The following is a 16215-nucleotide window of genomic DNA, read 5'->3' on the forward strand; positions in this document are numbered from 1 at the left end:
GGACACAATTCAAAGGCCACTATGAAATTGGCATGTGGGCCTTAGATTTTTTAAAAGGCTTAATTTATTATAAAGTACTCCCTGATATAGCTGACCAGTGTCAGATAAATATTTACTTCAGCTTAATAAAAGACTAACAAACCCCAAGATTATTCACTCTTTTAGTGGCAATATACAGAAGATCAGCTAAACAACAATAAAATTCCTAAACAAAGCTCACAGCATGAAACTACACAGATCACTGCATTATTCAGACTTTACCCCAGGTAAATATGCATTAGATTGCAGCTTCAGTCACTTGTGAGTGCAATTAGCAACATTAAAAGTCATTCAAAAGTTTTCAGAAAAATGAGTATTCATGTCAACAGTCATCTGAAGCACTTTTACAATATAATCCTGAAACAGAATTGTACTCTTATAAATCCAGGATAACTTTGTTTAGGACTGCACTGTAAATTCAGTCCTAGTTGTCTGCAGAAAGCTTTGGTGGTTCTTGTTTTTAAATTGAGAGAATACTTACAGCAGTCTAAATCTGTATTGAACTCAGTTTACAAGTTTAACAGAATTTATACATAAATGCTCAACAACACTATGTATTAACTGAAACACTGCTAATTTATCCTATGGACCTGCTCTTTTTTACCTAAAGTTCCCCTTGGCCAGCTTTTGAATCCCATTTTCAAAGCTATGTATCACTACATTCAGTAACTGCCACATGGTATCAAGAATGCCTGGAAGTAAAATGCAACACAGTTGCTATAACCCAGCACTCAGATTTAAATCTTGTTGATATCAATGAACTTGTGTGTAACTACTATTTGGAAGCAATTAAAATAAATCTCCCTGTTGTAATTGAAGTACAATTTAAATAAGCAAAATGTATGTATGTCTCCCCCCACCCCATTAAGCATTGGTTCCACAATTAATAGCCATCCACTAAATAAACCAGTAATTTGAGAGCCAGTGTGGTGTACTGCTTAGAGTGTCAGACCAGGATCTGGTAGACCCTGGTTTGAATCCCCACTCTGCCATGGTAGCTTGCTGGGTGACCTTGGGCTAGTCATACACTCTCAGCCTAACCAACCTCACAAGGTTGTTGTGAGAATAACAATGAGGAAAACAGATGATGCAGGCTCTAACGGATCCCCATCAGGGAGAAAAAGAGTATAAATTAAGTAAGTTCACAGTATTTCCATAATACCTACAATTATGAAACCTGATTACCTTCAAATATTCCACATCATTCCCTAGCATGTAAGATATTTTCTCCTCAAGCATCTCAAAACCCCACACCACAACTAAGCATCTTCAGGAGGAGCGGAGCATCTGCTTTGCATGCGGAATGTCTCAGGTTCAATCCCCAGCATCTCCAGTTAAAAGGAGCCTGTACTAGATGTTAAAGACTTCAACATGAGACCTTGAAGAACCACTACCAGAGTAAACAATACTGACCCTGAAAGACCAATGGTCTTTCTCAGCATAAAGCTTCATGTGTTCAATCAGAGAGAAAAACAGAAGATGAAAAAAGATGGTGCAAAATTACAAACCTCCCCAAATGTATATTTTGATCTCTACGCTTGATTATTAGGTGGTACTAAAAAAATCTTACACCTGCTCATAGACAGTGATACAAGTGCTTTTGAAACTTACCAGTAGAAGAAATAACAGTGCTAAATTATAGGCTTAATTTGTTCCAGTCTCATTTGCTGTTTAGGCAACACAAATGCAGAAATGCCTTACTCTCCCCATAGCACAAAATAAAAATGCAAAGCAACTGCCTTAGATGTGACATCCTGATTCTTAGTTAACTGCTTTACACAGCCTATTAAAATGTGAGATGAAGTACTGAACAAGATAGAATATTTAACACAGCAGAATTATACTCCTAGCCAAGGCACTGGGAGGGGATGGTACTGGCACCTCGGGGCTCTCCCAAGTCATGATCCCTGTGTGCCACCCGGCCCCACTCAGCCAGAGAAAGTGGACCCTCAGGAACAGCCTAGAGGGAGCCAGTGCAACCTTATGAGTACTGACACCTTAAAAAAAAAAAAAAAAAAAAACCCCACTGCTCCGAGCTATCTTGCAACCAGATATTTTGCAGGTCACAACTCCTAAGAGACAAATTAATGCTGTATCTCTAATAATCATAATTAAGCCATTTTTAAAAGTTCAAAATTGTTTGACTTTTGATAATACCAAACACTTTGACCTCTGTATTTTTACATAAAACTTAATCATAACCAACTTTTCACACATAAAAAGTAATCCAAGAATGAAAAAAATGCGGAAGTCTGCACTGATTGAATTGTCTCTCTATATATACATATATCAAACCAAACCTCTTTTTAAAAGGATCGATCTTTTTCTTAGGAATACAATATTTCAGCATAGCTCACTTCCCTAAATTAATCAATACTGCTAATAAAATTAGTAATTGTAAAATTAGCCATTACTATGCTACATTCTCCATTTAGATTTCAAAGTAAGGGTTGTGTTTTGTCTCTGCAGTCTATAACATGGTTTGTACTTGCTTCGTTGCTAACCTGACTTTTCATATTCTCATGGACATTAGGAGATACCTGATATTCCTTCAAACTGATTTTCTAGATCATCTGTTAAAACAAATTTTGTCTTCCAGCTACCTCAGGCTATGTAAACCAACTTATGATAGAGGCACGTGAATTTCTCCTACTGTCCCAACATGGTAGAACAGCGATACTCACTCAGTGATTCAGGGGCCACCTGTGGCTCTTCTGTTCCCCAATGTTGTACCCACCCCATTTCCAGGAAAATAAGCAAGGTCACTGGGGTTGGAAGGTGGTTCACACACTGAAGTAGCTATGGCTGCAGGGACAAGAAGACTGTTGCAGACCCTGAGCTACAAGACTCATACCAAGGATGGAGGCACGAAAATCTTTCGGAGGAAAATTTTCCAGCCCACATATTTAAATATGGTGCGTTTATGTATACCAGTTAGGGCTATTGTGCTGCAAATCAATCATGTTAGATGAGCTAAATGAGGGATATGAAGCATGGACAAATCCCAGTCCTGGTACATGGTCCAAGGTGTACATGATATATTTCCCTTTCCCTATCATTATTTAAATGTTTATTTATATTTGAATAGAATTTTCCAATTCAAATTATCCTGAAAAACCCACATCACTGGATGGAGGCAAAGGACCCATCCTCACCAACACCCCCTCCCTCATCCTACTCCACAGCCTCTATATTCTCATTCCAGCTCCTGGAAAGCTGCTGGATGAAGAGAGAGTAAAACCACCATGGCAGCCACCTAGGAAAAGAACAAACTGGTCCTAATGAGGTGGTGGTAGTTTTATTTCTCCACAGCCAGCTTGTTCCTGTCCTTCATTCTGAGGAAAGCAAAGAGAGGGAAGCCAAGATACACAACGGCTGGCAAAGGTTCAACAGTGGTGTCTATGTGCTCAGAATTACTCTGGTATATTTTAAAAGGTTATAGTTATATATTTAATATCACTAGTTATAGTACTATGTGTGGTGGTACATGCCGCATGCAGTACTTGTGGATATTTTTGCTTATGATAATTGTGAATTTGGCCCTTTGTGAGTCACAGAGTAACATACCACTATGTTAGAAGTACTCTGCTGATTTCAGAGGTTCAATGTTGTCTTATCTTTCTTGAGTTGAGAAAACAGCCTCATTTTAGTTAGAAGACTTGCTGCAGACTTCAGACCATGCTATAGTTAATCACAAGCAAAATATTTCCAACTCTTAAGTAAGACAGAAAATTTTAACTTCGCAAAACACCTTAAGCACATTCTAGCTCTGTGGAATGCCAATTACACAGGCTACATTTAAATGAGACACAAGTCATGGTTTGTGATTAGCAGTAGCCATGAAATCCACAAGGTCATATGATACCTCTCCTTTGCACACCAAGACTGAAGACATCCTGGTTTCAAACCAGCTTTTTTCCTGGCTTATAAATCAAGATTAGACAGTGGTTTAGAATGTTCGTATGCATGCAAAAAATAAACCATAATTAGTTAAAGCACCTAATTCAAAGGTTGGTACTTCAGCAGTTCGAGACCTGAGTGTGTCGCATGACAGTGAGTTCCCGTCTCTAGTTCCAGCTCCTGCCAACCTAGCAGTTCGAAAGCAAGAAATTGCAAGTAGATAAATAGGTACCACTTCAGTGGGAAGGTAACAGCGTTCCGTGCGCCTTGGTGTTTAGTCACGCCGGCCACATGACCACGGAAACGTCTTCAGACAGCGCTGGCTCTTCGGCTTTGAAACGGAGATGAGCACCACAACCCTAGAGTCGGATTCAACTGGCTTTCGAGCAAGGGAACCTTTACCTTTACCTAAGAAAGTCTCAAATACTGACAACAGTACACAAGGAGAAGAGCGAAGAAGCTTGCAAGGAAAATGATTTATTTATTTCAATTCATTTTTACCCCACCTTTCTCCCCAATGGGGCCCCACAGCAGTACATTGGTGTAGTGGTTGAGTGCGCAGACTCTAATCTGGGAGAACCGGGTTTGATTCCCCACTCCTCCACTCGCACCTGCTGATGTGACCTTGGGTCAGTCACAAGCTCTGGCACAGCTGCCTTGAAAAAGAGCAGTTTGTGTCAGAGTACTCTCAGCCCCACCCACCTCACAGGGTGTCTGTTGTGGGGAGGGGAAGGGAAAGGAGTTTGTAAGCCGCGCTGAGACTCCAAGTGAAGGGCGGGGTATAAATCCAATCTCCTCTTCTTCATCTTCTTCTCCTCTCCTCCATTTTATCCAGTCTTGTTCTTATTTGAATAAGTGTCACAGTGCAATCTAAGCAGAGTTATATCCTTCTCAGTCATTAACATCAATGGACTTGGAAGGGTGTTAACTCCACTTAGGACCGAATTGTCAAGTCTAGTACAGAGGTGGCCAAACTGTGGCTCGGGAGCCACATGCAGCTCTTTCACACATATTGTGTGGCTCCTGGAAGGACAGCTGGGGAAGGGAAGTGGAGGCATGCCCCCCCCCCTCAGTCTTCCCTTCCCCAGCCAGTTCCCCTTCCTGGGTAGGCTTCCCCCCCAGTCTACAAATATAATTGGACAAATAAATATCATTATCAATACCTATTTTTACCCCTTGTGTTTTTTATTTTTGGCAGTCTCATTTAACCTTAATAAAAAGCAAATTTGCATATTTTCCAATAAAACATGTGTAATATTTGTTCATGTTGTGCGGTTCTCAGACATCTGGTGTTTATTCTATGTCGTTCCTACGTTAAGCAAGTTTGGCCACTCCTGGTCTAGTACAATGGTTTAAACTGTGGTCCTAGGACCAAAAGTGCTTACTGATACATTATTTATTAGTTTCTAAGAAAATTATAAAAATACTTGAAGAAGTATCTTATAATTTTCCATGCTGAAGATGCAAACTCTTTTTTAGTTTACATTTGTAAATCTTAAGCCTTAAACCATATTGCCTCTTTTCAGCAGTGCACACAGCTTAAATGGTAATTTCTAATTATGAAAGGAAGTCAACAGACCCACGTGAGGAAAATCAACTTCCAGAATGGAAAGCAATAGGCCAGGAAACTTCTTGCATGAAGTTTGCAAGAAAATTCTCTGTCCTCCTGCAGTGTGTTGAAAACAAGACTTGTTATTACAATCTTTAAACACTTTAGAGTTATTTTAACAAGCAACTACGACATACGTATGGAGACCACACAACTGACTTCACCCCAGGCGTCTTCAGTTTTGACGGCATGAATCTGGCTATGAAAAAGACCTTATGGAGGCCAAAGATTTGTCATGCATGAAGCCGAAGAAAGCAAGAAAAGTAAACTGTATTTTTCTGCCTAGGTTCTATAAGACACAACACTGCTTCAACATGGTCAGCTTTGATTTGGTTAACACACATAGAAAAAAAAGTAGAATTCTGAGCTGGTAAAATAGGCTATACCATTTCAGATTACAGGAATGTTTACAACTGTTCCCCTACACATACCACTCCTGCAACAGAAAACTAGCACAGCAAAAAACACAAGGGAACAGTAAAAAATGTTGTATTGATAAAACCACTTCAAAGAGTTTTAAAATTGTTGTTATAGAAGTCTGCTCTCAACACACAGCAGGAAGAGAAAGGGTTTTTTTCCCCATGGCCTTCATGCAGTACGTTTCCTTGTTTGTTATAACTTCTGTGTTTCAGTCTGACAATCTTCACCAACCATGTGTAATTCTGGAGTACTATAAAATGGTTTAGACAATCCATAAGACCCAGAATGCTGAGGGTACTGTCTAGTGATAGTGAACATCAAAGGGGATGCTGATCTGTACACCAACCTAACATGCAGGGTTACCAAGTACCTACCTACGAATCGGCGGGGAACACATGCTTCCCCACTGGAACATTCTTGTGTGTAACACGGCCGCATCGCACTATCCTGTCGCCCAGATATGACGTAAGCATGCTGGGCACATAGCTGGGCGACGCTCTGGCAATGGGGCTAGAAACTCGATGGTACCATCGAGTTTTCAGCCCCATTGCCAGAGCGTCGCCCAACTATGTGCCCAGCATGCTTACGTCATGTCTGGGCGACAGGATAGTGCAGCACCTGTGTTTTTCCCGCGGGAATGTTCCCACCAAGAACTATATGTCCCCTGCCGATCTGCGGTAAGTACTTGCTAGCCTTACTAACATGCCTACATGCAATGTTTTTCCCTCCACTTTGATTTCCTGATTGAAGCAAAGCACAACTGCAGAAGCAGGTGAACTTTAATTCTAAAATCATCAAAGTGTTTTCTCACAGGGGATTCTGCAAACAACAAGAAAACCAAACAGTGATTCCCAGTACAGCAAGTGCACTATACTACCTAGTCCATCCAGGACCTTATCACAGGAGAACATTCTATTACTAAACTGCAAGCAAAGGTTTTAACAACCCCAAAGCATAGTTACTAGGCAATAAGTCTTTGGTCCACATACTCCTCCTGAGGAGTTCTAGCCCTTCCCATTAAATTCTGCTGGTTCCAGCTAGAGATGTTAAAAAAAGAGAAGGAATTGGAGTGGGATGTTTAAATATATTAATTACTTTAAAAAGTATATTGACATGAAATATGAATCTAGCCATTAGACACAATTAGTATAAATACCTTTTTCATTACATTATTGCTAATGGTAAAGTATCCAAATACCTCTGTCATATACAAACAATAACTGTGTATCTCCCCAGTGTTAGAGACAAAGGTACAAGCAGTTTTACCTAAACAGTGCCATCTCAGGAGAGTTACACCCTTCTAAACCCATTGATTTCAATGGACTTAGAAGGATGCAACTCTGTTTAGGATGGGACTGTAAGATGCAAAGTATAGCTTAGGCTCTGCCTGTTGGGAAAGCAGGAGCAAAACTTTTAAAACTTTAACCAGAAACCATTAACATTTCAATGAGGAAACAGAAGATGTTATAATCTTGGTTTAGAACAGTGTGCAGACTTCAGCATTTTTATGCAGAAATACAAATAACTCATTTTTAGTGTAAAAGCTCAGATAATAAACAGGCCTATAATACTTCAATGTGGATGTTACACTTTATACTACTACTATCGAGGAATTCACTGCTATTTCATCATTGTAAATAGCAAGTGTCCCAGTAACAGTACAGAGACAGAATTAACCATCCTTTATTTAAATCTACTGCATCACAGTAAATAATACCTCCTCGGTACAGTTCTGTAATCAGAATCAGTCTGAAACAGCCAGTATGAAAATAATCTGAATTTTCACTCAGTTTCAAAAAATGGAAACGGCATCAACTGAAAACTTTCCAACTTATTTAACATGTTTTGATTTTGTGTACTGTTTAAAACATCAGTTTCTCTCACGATGCAGAAGATGGAGAAATTCAAGTAAAGAAGAAAGAGATCAGAACTTGCCTCATATACAGCTCTTGCCACCATGTTGCATGAGCAATATGCTTGGCAGGCTCCCAAGTTGCAATGCTGCACCAAAACCTTGAGGATGCTCTGTACTCTGCAACATTTTAAAGCACTTCAGCAACATCACATCCAAAATGCATTTCCAGTTTAAAACACAGTCGTATATAGTAGGCAGTGATATCAGTACTAACATCTGACAGCTATCTTTGAATTTTAGATTTGCAGCAGTGTGAGCTGGATATACAGGAGTAGTAACAATAAAAAAATATTTAAAAAGCATTTCACTCATTATTCAAAAAGGAAAAAAGATTCCATAGAAGTTTTTGATAATAACTCCCCTCCCACCCAGTTTCCAATTGTTCCATTTGAGGCTTCAGATAATAATAGGGGAAAACACATTTTTCCTCAAGAAGATGTCCATCTTTCCCCCCAGGCCTTCACATTTTTAAAGGTTTACCCAGAAGCCCTTTAGAAGCAGGAGGATTTACTCCCCTTTAAACAAGCTCTGATCACTGCTTACGTCTAAGTGGTCTGACATACAGTGACAATTGTACCATAACAGATTAAGGCCAGAATGGTGTAGAGTTTAGACTGTGGCACTAGGATTAGGAAGACCTTAGTTTAATCCCCACACAATACGAAATTCACTCGGTGACTGCAGGCCCGTCACTATTTCCTTGTCTAGCCTACCTTACAGAATTGTTGTGAATACAGAAGGGAAGAGAGAGTTTCTATATGCACTGCTCTAGCTTCTTGGAGGAAGAATAAGTTAAAAACATAACATAATCAACAAGCTACAGATTTAGTTGCCAGTATCACTGTACATTTTGGGGCATCTCTTAAATCTGATACAAAGCTAGCTGCTAGAATTTTTTTTAATATAAAATGACCATCTACAGGATCCATCATGACACCTGCATAGTCATTGTTATACAAAAATTTAACTGTATTTTTAGAAAAACTGTAGACATAATAAAGCCAACACTTGATCCACTGATTTCGACATGAACGCTAAAAACATACTCAGATCTCCTCCACCGAAAATAAAAGGAAGATTAGTTCTAGGGTTGCCAACCTTGGGTTAGACAATTCCTGGAGATTTGGGGGTGGAGCTTGTGGAGGGTGGGATTTGGGGAGGGGCCTCAGCAGGATATAATGTCACACACACCACCCTTCACAAAGCAGCCATTTTCTCTAAAGAGAACTGATTTACATATTGTGGAGATCAACTCCAGGAGCTCTCCAGACCCTAACTTAAGGTTGGCAACCCTAATGGGCACACCAGCTGGGTTGTGTATTCTCTGAGTTGGAGTGTGCCAACCCTCCTTGAACTTCAGGGGAGAAGATTTTGGTATTTGTAGCTTTCATGTTCAAATCAACTAATCAAATGTTAAATGTTCAATGTTAAATAGTCCATGAGGCCAAGAACATCACTGTATAGGTAGCAGCTTACCTATTTGTTCATTATTGAGTAATTCAGTATCAAGGCCTACTTGTCCTCTAGCCCTGCAGCATCAGGGGCAAACCATGTAGCATATCAAAATTCCTCTTACTGAATATTCACTATAACTGCAGACTTCCCAAGACTGGAAAAATAAAATTGCAGCAGACTTAACCCAGGACTATTTTAATAAATGCTACTATTCTGCTTGGTTCTTTTTTTTTTTAAAGTTTTAGCTATAGACTGACAGTGTTCTAAGATTAAAAACAAAGCAAATAACTGTTCACTGAATCATTCCTATTCATAAAAACCTAATATTGTTAAAAGATAGTCTTTAAAATTATTTTCATAACTAACTCTTTTGTAATTATTGTGTCAACACTATCAAAGTACAGTTATTGTCGTTTTACATCACCCAAATTTGACAGTATTTGACTAGTCAAGAAACCAAATTATTTTTGACTGATCAAATGCCCAGTCCCAAATAAAAGGGATTTAAATGTGTTAACTTTGACTTGAGTGTACTCTGACATCTCAAGTACAATTTACACACCTACATGTATGTATAACTATATTAGTAACAAAGCATCCTTTAGCTACACATTTTAGCTTCCAGTATATTCATTATACAATATTTAGAGAACATGAAAGCTTTTTTGATATTGCACTAATACTCCTAATGAAATACAAATACACACATACAGTTAATGAGATATCATTGAGATCAAGGATATTTTTAAGTCCTAGCAAGCCAAAGCCTTCTCAGCCTTCCAAGGCATCATTAAAAGCAATTTCTCTTGCCAAGTTTTATTAGATATTATTAGCACTGCACTTCCTTGGTACCTACAGAGTTTGCTCCTTTTTATTCTTATGCAACTTAACAACTCTAGCTAATTTCAAGGTCATGTGACATAGACAAGAACCACCATCTAAAGGGATCAACATTAGTTTCTCTCCCAGAGATAAATAATGTCTACTCAAAACAAAATACAGTTCATGAAATAGGTACAGTCCGTGAAACCTTTAACATCAGTTTGATGCGCAGACATTAGCAGAGAATTACTGCATACCAAACGTTATACGTACAGAAGCAGGCAAGGCCATTTTTCCCCTAGTTTGTTGGCAAATTCCCACATCAGGCAATCAATCCATCACAATAGCAAAATCCCATGGATATGATTTCTTGTCCACCCATTGCAAATATGTGGTGAAGGCTGCTAGTGTCAGTGCATCAGCTATAGCACGTTTCTTTTATCGTAGGGGCAACCAATTTGTCCCAGCTGCAATTAAAATCTTCAAGTCCAAAGTTAGTTCTCAGCTACTGTATGGTATTCCAATCTGGATTAGGTCCTTTGACTGTGCCACTGAGCGAGTCCAATCCAAATTTTCGCAGAAAATCATGGCCTTGCCAAATTGTGTCTCGAATGCAGTCATATATTTGGAAACTGGCTCATCTTTGATGGAGACTTGTGCATGGCTTATGACAGTTAAATATTGGCTTCGCCTTCATTATAATTTCGAACATGGGAGCCTTATATATCACATGCTCTCGGAGCTCAGTGTATCAAACTGGTCAGCACACATTGAGAAAAAAATCAAAGTATTGGGCCTTTCTTTAGAATCCCTGTCTATGTTGCCCTTTGCTCCTGCATTTCATCAGATTAAAATCAGGATGTTAGATACTGAGCGCCAGAGATTATACAGCCTAGCTAATAAAACCTGCTCCCCCTTGAACTTTGAGATCCCCCTAACAACAGGGAAGATGGCCTCATATTTATCCTCTCTGCAGGTCCCGCAACAACGTAGAGCATTTACCCTGGCCAGGTGTAATGCTATGCCTTCTGCCATTTTATATGGCAGATTTAACAAGGTTTCGCATTTGGCCAGATACTGCCCCTGCAGAAAGAGATTCGTGGAATCTATTTCACATGTTCTCCTGCATTGTAATCTGTATGTGGATTTAAGGAATATTTATCTACATCCTATCCTAACCAGTATGGCGGATTGCTCTGATGCACTCAAGGTCAACAGTGGGAGGACTTCTAATGTCCTGGCCCCACTGGTGGACCTCCTGATGGCACTGGTATTTCTGGCCACTTTGTGATACAGAGTGTTGGACTGGATGGGCCTTTGGCCTGATCCAACATTGGCGTCTCTTATGTTCTTAAGGTTCATAGACTTTTAAAAGATCTCGGTCCTGACACCACTGAGAAGGTGGCTAAGTTTCTCTGTTTGGCTTTAAAGCTGCGCCAAAGGTTCCTAGAGATATAACATCCTTATCAGCTCGTAATTGCACAATATCGAGTCATAGATTTTTATAGGTGTTTTAACTGTTTCCTAAAATTGTATAACTTGTACTGTTATTTTATGCCAATAAAGGCTAACTTGAACTTGGATATGATTTCTCTCACTGAGTTGTATTCAGTGCTTATGGATCAACAATTTTAAGTTTAAAAAGGATTTCAGTGTTGCATGTTGTACCCAAATTCAGCTGTATAATGACTAGCATTCTGTGCATACCGAGTCTTCATAACAGAAGTGTCCAGAGGGAGTAATTTCATTGCAGCTTACAACCACCTTAGTCCTGACAGTTCATTGTCCCAGAGTTTCAAATAAGAAACCTGTCCAAAAAAAAAACACTACCAAACATGCTATATATTAATTTGTATGGTGCACTGTCTACAGAATCACACTATGATCCCACTTGTGAGACCGAAATCCCCACTCTGCTCAAATGTTCATTCGATAAATCTCTCACAGGATTGTTAGGAGAATAAAATGGGGTGGAGGGCCATGTGCAACCCCTAAAATCCTTGCAAGAAGTGTGGGGATTAAAAATTAAGAGCTTCTAAAAAAATCACTAAAAATAACAAAAGTACCAAGTTTGCAGTGCAGACTTAGGCAGATGTGTGTGTAAAGTGCCACACACCATTCTAATTCCACTAAAATCCATGGGTTTGGAAGGGTGGAACTCTGCATAGGACCACGCTTCTAAATGTTTTAGTTACACAAGGCTGAGTCATTACAGCATTTTAAAAACTTACCAACCAAAACTAAAGGCACCTTTCAGTTTACCTTAAAATGGCAAACACTAGAGCCCAAATACAGTCTACCACTTGTATATATGTTGGAACTCTGCATCAAACTACCCACTTCTATGAAGTGATAGGAGAAGCCCTTATTCACAGAGAATCTTTCTGAACAATAAATCTCATGCAAATAATCAGACTACAGATTTTTCAGTTACTTGTAAGTGCATGAATGCAACTTTAAAAACCAGAAGAAGAATTCAAATCAATAAGCGAGGTTCATTAAAGCAAGGAATGATTAGGTAATACATACATTTCACCACGGGAAGCTGAATTGCTAAGAACACAGAACCAAGCAAGTTAAAATGATAAAGTAAGGTGTTCAGGTGTGCATACTGACTATTATATGGAAGCTGTTAAGTGAATCACCAAAATTAATTGCTCATCAAATAATTCAATTCTTTCTTCAAAATTCAGATTGTACTTCCTCACTCACTGGAGTCTTTTCAGGATACAAAGTTTTTACTTCCTGTAGCCTCATGAAATGTCATAAGTTGAGTATGTTAGACTACGTACTGAAATACTATAATCAAACCAGGAAGTACTGGGAAATTTCAGAAAGCAGACACCAAGAACCACTTGAAACATCATAAACTGTCTATATGGAAAGCATTTCTGTGTAGGAAAAAGTCTGCAAACATGCAATTCATAATATTTGATATCAGTACAAGCATCAGCTACATATACCACTCTGGAAAGTGACAATCATTCTTGAAATTATTCTTACTATAAATTCTTGGTGTAATATATATTTTAGAAACGATCATCTACAAAATGGGTTTAAGTTACCTCAAACATCTCTTTTTTTTTTAAAGAACAAGAGAAACTTATTATCACATTATTTTATAAAGGAACGTTATCTGTGTCCAGTATAGGGATGCCTGCCTTCAGATAGGACCTGGGATCCCCTAGAATCACTGCTCATCTCTAGACTATAGAAATCAGTTCCTCTGGAGAAAATGGATACTTTGGAGAGTGGACTGTATGGCACTGTAACCCACTGAGGTCCCTGTCCTCCCCAGGCTCCATCCCCAAATCTCCAGGAGTTTTCCAGCCTGGTTCTGGCAACCCTACCCCCCCATCCCCCACTGGTAGCCAGGGAGGACCTGGCAACCGTAGTCCAACACAGCTAGGCATGTCACTATTTTAGGTCAGTGGTCAGTCAAAAAAGTTTTTAACCACTTACCAGAGAGTTAAATAGAACTTTCTCCTAGATAAGGGTAAACACAACTATAGTTTCAATCAAAGAGAATAGAGCTCAGAAGTTTTGCAAACAATGTATGTGTTTATGATTGTCGAACACACTATAAAGGGATGTATTGTATTACAGAATTAACTATTTGAAAAAGTGTACATGCACATGAAAGCTCATACCCTGAATAAACCTTTGTTGGTCTTAAAGGTGACACTGGACTCTAAATTTGTTCTAGAATTAACTATTGTTAGGCATATCACACAACTAATCTATGAAAGTATAAGAATTTTCAAAATTATTTCTGTTTAATACATCAGTTGGGCAGCTTAATCAAAACTTGAATAAGTGAAAAAGTTGTGTGCACATATACTCAATCCATAAAGAAACCTAGAAAACTTATGTTGATAGTATCAAAATATCTGTTATGCAACTAAAAGACAAGATTTCAGTTACGTTTAATGATCTTTCAGACCAATTTCATCAAACAGAAAAACTTCATTGTATTATATTAATACACATGAACAAAGTAACAATCGATACCCTGCTTAAAATTTCAGGTCATATTAGAAATTGAATAAAAACAGGTGCTTAACTTTCAGTAACCAGATTTGTGAATAACATTTGTCCCTTAATGTTATGAGTGAATGAGTTCACAAGAAGAATGCACAACATTTTATAAAAGTGAATTTTTCTCAATGTCCTCTCCCCCACAAAAAAATTCCTGTATGTAATCAAAGCATCTTTTAAGACTAATTCCAAACTTCTATTTCAGGAATACCAGATGTTGACATCTTCTTTTCACCCCTCAGTAAATAAAGTAACTACAATCTTAAAAAAAAAAAGGGCTTGTGTATGTAAGGGGGGGGTGTCATATCAGCTCCATAGTTTTGGTCAATTTCATAACCTATTCTTTAAATTTAAAAAAAGCTGTTTACTCATTAAAACAGACTGGATTTATCATACCCACTTTTCTGATGACAGAACAAGGGACCCCTTTTGAACTCCCCCACCCCAAAGGCAATACCTGAAAACAGGGGACCAACATTAAAAAAGGACAAACATGATAGAGGCTGCGGAAAAGAAGGTATATTGGACAAGATCACCCCTTCTCTCTTCCAGGAAAATGGAAATATCCATACCACTGACTTCATGGTTTTTTCCTCAAAATGTCCTGAATGTTTGAAAAGTGTAAAGCAATTAATATGTAGTAAAACTTCCACCAACAACTGCAAGTCTAGGACTGAAACAATACCACAGATTATGCCAGCACATCAATGATGGGCTGGCATATTTCAGAAGCCTTTAGCCTGGTCAAATGCAAAATTAGGTCTATTGAAAGCAACTGGATTACACATCTGTAACTGTGCAAAAGACTGGGTTGTTTAGTACCAATGCCACCAAGTACCCGGAATTTTAAATCACTTCTGGAATAAATCAACACTTTTAACACCTAGCTCCTAAAACTTGATATCTACAGAAGCTACATCATACAGAAGCTACTGAAAAACTGTTTTAAAAGAAAAAGATGGCGGGGCAGGGGCTCTAAGTATTATTAAATTGTGACATATAATTTATAGGAAGAAAAGTGTGTTACATGCAAGGCCCGATCCCCACACTTTAAACACCACAGCAACATTTGAAGCTTGCCATCTTGATGGCCTGTATAACCCTCAGTCTCCCCAAACTCAGACTCCTCCAGTTCATTCGATGTGAAAATTCCGGTCACGTTATGCGTACAGCCTCGGTTCAAACAAAGGGTCTCCCTTGCATTTTCCTCGGGGAGGGGTGATTGCCATTTCACTATATCCCATCCCCAATTCCGTTATCAGCTCCCTGCCGGTTAGCTGAAGTGCACGCTTCAAAGCGAATGCTCTCAAAACAAAAACACGGACCATCACCACTGCACCTCGGCCAGGAGAGGTTGGAGCGCGCAATAACTGGTTTTGAAGTTTGTTCTGCAGACATCGTTGGGGCTGGAAGAGGACTCTCTGCAGAACCTCGGACGGCGGCGAAGACCCGGAGGCAGCGGCAAGCAACGAAGGGGAACCCTGTTCATGCCTGGCCTGCCGTCCTTAGCGCGCGCGCGGGGGGGGGGGTCCCATAAAAATGTTGCAAAGGCTCCCTCCCCCCCCACCCAAGACCAGCCCGCGCAGAGGGATTGGACGCGGGGGGGGAGCGTGGAGGCGGCGGGAAGCCGCTCCATCGGTTCCTTACCCAGAGCCCGGGACATGAGGGGTGGGACGAAGCGTTCGGCCACGGGCCCCGGCCTACGCTCGCACTCCAGTGGCATAAAAGGCAGCGACGGAGGGAAGAGCCCGCCGCAACTAGGCCAAGCTGGAGGCGACAAGAGCGGGAAAGGAAGCTGAGGGGCCAGGGGAGGAGCGGCCAGAGCAGCAGCAGCAGGAGGAGGACACGGCCCGGGCGGACGGACGCGGCCTCCCTTGTGTGCCGCCTCCCGCGGCGGGGCCTCCCCCTGCTCTGGGCGCCGGGGAGTAGGAGGCCGAGGGACAAGCGGGCTGGCTGGGCCTGGCGGCTTCCGCGCTCCCGTCTGGGAGACGTTGCGCCGCCGCGTCTTCCTCCCCCT

General features: G+C 40.1%; 1 protein-coding gene across 1 annotated transcript in view; it reads right to left on the reverse strand.

Moving 5' to 3' along the window:
- Positions 1-16195, reverse strand: part of CNOT2 (CCR4-NOT transcription complex subunit 2) — a 92074-nt gene extending 75879 nt beyond the window's left edge. Inside the window, exon 1 of the mRNA XM_015405702.1 lies at positions 15846-16195. The gene's annotated coding sequence lies outside the window, so the exon portion shown is untranslated. The remainder of the gene's footprint in view (positions 1-15845) is intronic.
- Positions 16196-16215: the final 20 nt, after the last annotated feature.

Source organism: Gekko japonicus, unplaced genomic scaffold (genome assembly GCF_001447785.1).
Source record: "Gekko japonicus isolate JY-2015 unplaced genomic scaffold, Gekko_japonicus_V1.1 scaffold53, whole genome shotgun sequence".
Classification (NCBI taxonomy): Eukaryota; Metazoa; Chordata; class Lepidosauria; order Squamata; family Gekkonidae; genus Gekko; species Gekko japonicus.